Below are 6,473 nucleotides of genomic sequence, written 5' to 3' on the forward strand. Positions count from 1 at the left end.
CGATAGAATAATATTAATATTAGTATGTTAAGCTAAAAAAATGGAAACTTTCAAGTTTTTATGTTTTTTTTTTTAATTTAAGACTTATTATGTCTTATTTCTTGGATGTTTTATCTTAGATTTTTACTAAACATAATGTGTACTGAGTTGTGACTGATATTTGAACATCAAATTCGTTCTACAAAATTTACAATAAATTTTTTATTTTATTTTATTGATAAAAGAAGTCCAAATGAAAAATTATTAGTTATTTAATGTTAACTTTTGATACCAATAAAGTCACAAGAATACACATAAAAAATAATATAACATTACTTTGTCTTCTAATAATAAATAATCCATATAACTTTTAATAACCTATAGTTTGTGTTAATTGGTGATGGGATGAGAATATAAAAGAAATTTATATTGTTATTGATATTTTTGTTAATTGTGCTCTAAGCCAATAATTAAATGGAAGAAGATAGATAGAAAGAAAAGAAGAAAATGCACACTACATTGAGGTTTGATTGAAAGAAATGTTGAAACTTGGTCTAAGATCACACACATCTCCACAAAAAGAGAGTGGTTAGGGTTTAAAAAGCTAGTCAACTGTCCGTACACTTACTCATATAATTTTGTGTATAATAATGAACATGAAAGTCTTGGTCTTTCTTTACAAAGCAAGTTTTTAATTGTTTGAGATCATCACAATAATTGACTTCATATAATGGTGCAATGTCAACTCTCACACCTCATGTGGCTTGTCAATGGCTAATCACTTTCAAATCAAATCAATCCAATAATCTCACAATTTCAAGCTTACATTAATGGGTTATGGTTTAAATAACTTAGTTTAATTAATATTCAAAATCAACATCTTTAAAAGGAAACTTAAATGGGACAAAAACATTTTATCTCCTCCTATTGTTTTAACTTTTCTTAGATTTATTTATTTATTACTTTCTGAAATTTAGGATAAAATTGGTTTTATTATTACTATTAAAAAATTATTAAATAACAACTAAATTTAGAGACCAAAATAATTGGTATTTAAAATAATTTTTATTTTCAATAAAGAATTATAAAATAGTTTTTAAATTGGTATATAAATTAATTGTGAATGTTTTAGTTTTTAAAGTAGTATCTAAAATACTAATTTAGAATATAAAGTAATTAGTAGTTAAAATAATGATTAGATATTAGTTTATAAATTATTTTACAAATTAATAATAAAAATTACTTTAAATATCAATAGTTTTTTTAATTTATAAAATGACCTTCTAAATTAAGTCAATAGGTAACTAATTATTTTACTTTCTAAAATTAATTTTTATTTAATGATTTTTTTTAATATATGTTAAATAAGAAAATATTTTTAAGTGTCACAATTTTTTTAATTAATAACTAACACTTTTTAAGATCTATCTAATTTCTCAAATTTAGTGGTTAAGAAGTGATTTTTTTTTTCTAATTTGGGCACTGATTTTTTGAAGTTTTAAAACTTGATTTACCACCACAAAATTTAAAGACTCATAATTAAATTTCTATTATTAACAGAAGTTTATAAATAAATCTTAATGATCACATTTTTTTAGTTTTTCTTCCTTTTTGTATAGCTTTTAATGAATTTTGATGAATAATATACTAACCCTCTTGCTTTGAATAAAAGGTAAAAGAGCTTAGTGTTTGAAGTTGTTGAATCTTTGGGAGAAATTATTGAATTCAAATATGTTGGTTAACATGTGAACACAACTATTGTCTTTGACTAAAATAATAATAATAATAATTATTATTATTTTTTGTTGAAAGCCAAGTGAGTGAAGAATTTTCCAATATACTGTATACACTGAATCAGTATTCCGACAATTTGGGAGGAATCTGTATAAATACACATATTCTGAGTATAAACGACACAGTTTAATGTGAAACAAAGAGTATAAATACACACATTATGGTCAATAATGTCTAAGAAACCAATGTAAAGTTTACTTTTTTTTTTAAAATTATAATAAAATAATTGACACACATTATTGTCAATAATATCTAAGAATCCATGTAAAGTTTACTTTTTTTTTAAAATTATAATAAAATAATTGAAAAGTAGGGAGATTTGAGTAGGATCTGATAATGTAAAACAAGTAAGATAAAATGATGAAAAAAAGTGTTGAATTTCAATAATTGAAAAACTCTCACATAAAGTAATTTATATTTAGCTTTATCAAAATTACTTTGGACTAGTATTATTACGGAATGAATTGATTTAATTATGGTTTGAAGGGAATAAGATTAATTTAGTTTGAAATAATTTGTAAAAATGATCGGTTCGAAATTATCGAGTTTGTTTACGTTGAAAATCCCACATCGACTAGAGATTAGAGTCTTTCATAGTATATAAGTGATACTTATAACTACAACTATAATCCTAACTAACTAAAACATACAATTATTATTGGTTAGTAAATATTTTATAAAGGAAACAAAATGTAGTTATAAGTTAATTATAACTACAAGCAGAATCCTAGCTAATTAAAACATATAAAAATTATTATTTATTACTAGAGGATCTATTGCCTCCTCATCAAACTATACATACACTCTCTAGACGTTAACAATATGATAATCTACTCTAGAAAGAGTTTAATATACAAAGTTATACATTTAAGTTGGATTATATATATTTTTCATGATTTGGAGAAAGAACACTTCTGCATAGCTTGTAAAAAACATGGTTTCAACATCTCTCCTACTTAAACTTAAAGCCACAACTTGAGTATGGAGCTTTATCACTTGAGTGATAGTGTTGTGTACCTGCAATAAATGCAATTGCTTAACCAATCCAGAGTTCAAGTGACATATGCATTTTGAATTATGAACAAATACTATTATGGAAAAACAAATACTCATGTAACTATGATTAGGTATGTCAAAAGTTTGAATTTGTATTCAAATTGTCCTAAGATTAAAACAAATTGTTTTAGCGAGATAAGAGTATTGTCTAAGGACCACAAATAAACTCGTACATGTGAGTTTCATTTGAACTCATCCCAATATTAATGGAGAATACCCAATATATATACAAGTAATACTTAATTTTTTAAGTTAAATAGTTGGAAGATCTGAATGTGCGTACTTTTTCTCTTTGTGTCCCATACTCCTTCTCCTCTTAAATCACTAAACATTATTGATTTATTTGGTACTCTATTTTAAAATTCATACAATTATAATATCTTCTTTATTATTTGAAATTAAGAAAAAAAAATTATGTCATTTTAACATTGAAATCTTTTATAATATCTTATTTTTTATTGCATTTTTATTTTTTTTAAAATATTTTATAAAATTTCACCAAATATAAATATGGTATATACAAGTATACCCTTTTGATACAAAGAAGAGACAAATTTCATATTCATTAAATATAAAATATAAAGATGAATATAAGTTTTTCAATCAAGAATGTAAACAAACCCATTAACTATTCTTAGTATTATCCATTTATACACCCATGTACAAATACAGTATTTATACAATTTCATCAAAATCTTTAGTTGTACATTATAAATACCATGATCCTGATTTTGAGAACCCATTTTCCTTCTTCCATTGCTTGCGGCGATAGCAACGATGTTGCTGTTGTTGTAGATTTCTTACCATTTCAACCAACTTTTTTTGTCTTTTTTTATAAATTTTCCCTAAAATATCAAATGTTTGACATAGCAACTAGCCAAAGCAACACGAGATTCACATGTGTAAAACACTAATTAACAGCACAAAAAATAAATAAAAAATGGGTTACTCAAAGTTTGACCACTATTACCAATCCTTTTATTTAATAATAATAATTATTAATCTTTGTTCTTAATTTTTGACTTTTTATGAGAAGATTAAATGCTATGGCCACTCATATTTTTGTGGTTCTTGATTGATGCTAGCTGGAGGCTTAGAAACTCCATTGACTTTTTCATTTTAATGCAGTTTTATTCAATTAAAGAAGAACAAAGTTGCTTCTTATTCACACCTGTGAAACATAGAGTTTATTTTAATTACCAAGATTGTTCATGCTCCTACCACAAAATCATTTTCTCTTCACTATATTTATCTATACAATAAGTTATCTAATAAGTTTTACAAAAGAAATATACTGGTTCAGACTAAATTTAAACATGTTAAAATTCACACAAAAAATATGTAATTTAAATGAGAATATATAACAATTTTTTAAGAAGATATCAAATATTTTTTAAACATTTAAAATTAAGAATGGTAATCATCAATTTCACATGTAACTAAGAACTTTAATTAATTTATTTTGAAATTTGAAATTCTAACTAATTATATTCCAAAAATAAAATAAATCTGAATAAATTATGGCACTTTATTATATTATCTTTTGAGATAATAATAGTCAAATCACCATTGAACAGCAATTTTTCAAAAAAGTTAAAAATTATAAAAAGAAAATTATTGTTTCCTAGTAAAAGTTACAAACTCTGAAAAAAAAAAGTATAGTAAACCTTCAATATCTACTTTGTTTTCCTAAAATTTATATCAAACTTCAGCCCCCAACCTTATAATACCAAAAAACAATGAAAATATAAAAAATAGAATGATAGAAAAATAAAAATATTGTTAACAAAACTATTAAGTTTATAATTTTGGTCTATTAAGTTTATTCTTGAATCCATTTGAAGGGGGTAAGTTAAAATTTGTATTTTTTTAAATAAATGGATAATTTTAAATAATATTTGAGAAAAGATGAGGAAAATGTAATATTTTATTGGTCTTATTATAAAATAATTTAAATGCAAATACTTACACGTAAAAAATTGTCTTGTTGCTTTCGTTAGTTATGTCTTTGGCCTAAAACAGTGGGCTGAAAATTGAAGAAGCACTTGACCTGGACTCAGTTATTTGTTTTATTGTGACTTTCCATTGAACCAATTAAGAATTGACTAAGGAAATTTATTTTGAACCTTTCGTAGACATCACCAGCCACTTTATTTTAATTTAAAAATATCTTCATGCAAATAAATAATTAAATAAATAAATCATATCATTATCATAATCATAGCCACCCTCAATTAAGTTGTGTGAAAACAAAATATTTTAACAGTGAAAAATAAACAAAAGGAAGTTTCGGATTAAGCACATTTCTAAGACTAATTAACATTTTTCTTACTAAGCATGGTTCAATGAATACATCTTCCTTTCTTCCTTTCAGTCTACAAAGTTGAATAGTATTCATGTAAGACTTCCACCAATCATATCATATTACCAAACATCTTAATTAATCAATTAACATATTTATGCATAAAATAAATTTTCAATGGATAATGTGATAAGATGTTGGATATTGAGATAAAAGAATATTTCATAGTATACACTACAAGAAAATCATGAAATAGAAACCAAATTGTAGAAACCAAAATAATTAGTTGCAATAGTAACTAAATTAGAGACCATTTTAGAAACTAAAAAAAAATTGGTTTCTAAATTAGTTTCTATTATTTTATATTATTGTTAAATAGTTTCTAAATTGGTATCTAATTAGCAACCAATGTTTTTGCTACCAAATTTAGAAACTAAATAATTGGTAGTTAAAACCTTAGTTGCTAATTAGATACCAATTTAGAAACTATTTAACAATAATATAAAATAATAGAAACTAATTTAGAAACCAATTTTTTTTTTTTAGTTTCTAAAATGGTCTCTATTTTAGTTTCTATGTAACTAATTATTTTGGTCTCTAAAAATTGGTTTCTATTTCATGATTTTCTTGTAGTGATATAAATAAATGCAAATCTTATTTTATAAGCTGGTTTTATAAGATTGAGTTAGACGTTTATTTTTTAATATGGTATTAGAGTCATTTTAGAGTTTATCCTAAATAAAGTATTTATTGAACTAATCAGGTCACCCGTTATCGAGCTATTGAATCGCTATCGTCACACACGGTCAGTCTCGACGTGAGAGAATGTGTTGGATATTACATATTAACAAGACACATTTTATAATATATAAGTCAAATAAAATAACTATTTGCTTTGTGATTTTTCAAAAATTTATAAAGGAAAGTAAGATTTCCTTAAATCTATTCAATCATGTTTATGCATCCAACAACTACAAACCTTACTATAAAGTGCCTTTCCTTAGTAACAATGAATGATTTTTTGTTATAGTTTTCTATTATAGATTTTAACAGGTAATGAAGATTTAATAAAGAGAAGTTATTTATAGTATTACTTGAAAAAATAGTGTAATGAATGCACTTTCTGAATTGAGTAAGCATGCATAAAGAAAGTCAGATTCAGAAACACACATTCTTAAGGTTGGCCAAATCACGGGGTAATATATGTTTGGTCAAAGGGAAGATGATGAAGAAAAAAGAGAGGAGAAAAAGGACAAAAGATTATCATGGACCACTCTATGTCATCATGGTATTATCGTTATAATCAAAAAGTATAAGGGTGATAATCACTGAACATAAAACT

This window comes from Phaseolus vulgaris, chromosome 11 (genome assembly GCF_051622355.1).
Source record: "Phaseolus vulgaris cultivar YP4 chromosome 11, ASM5162235v1, whole genome shotgun sequence".
In the NCBI taxonomy this organism is placed as follows: domain Eukaryota; kingdom Viridiplantae; phylum Streptophyta; class Magnoliopsida; order Fabales; family Fabaceae; genus Phaseolus; species Phaseolus vulgaris.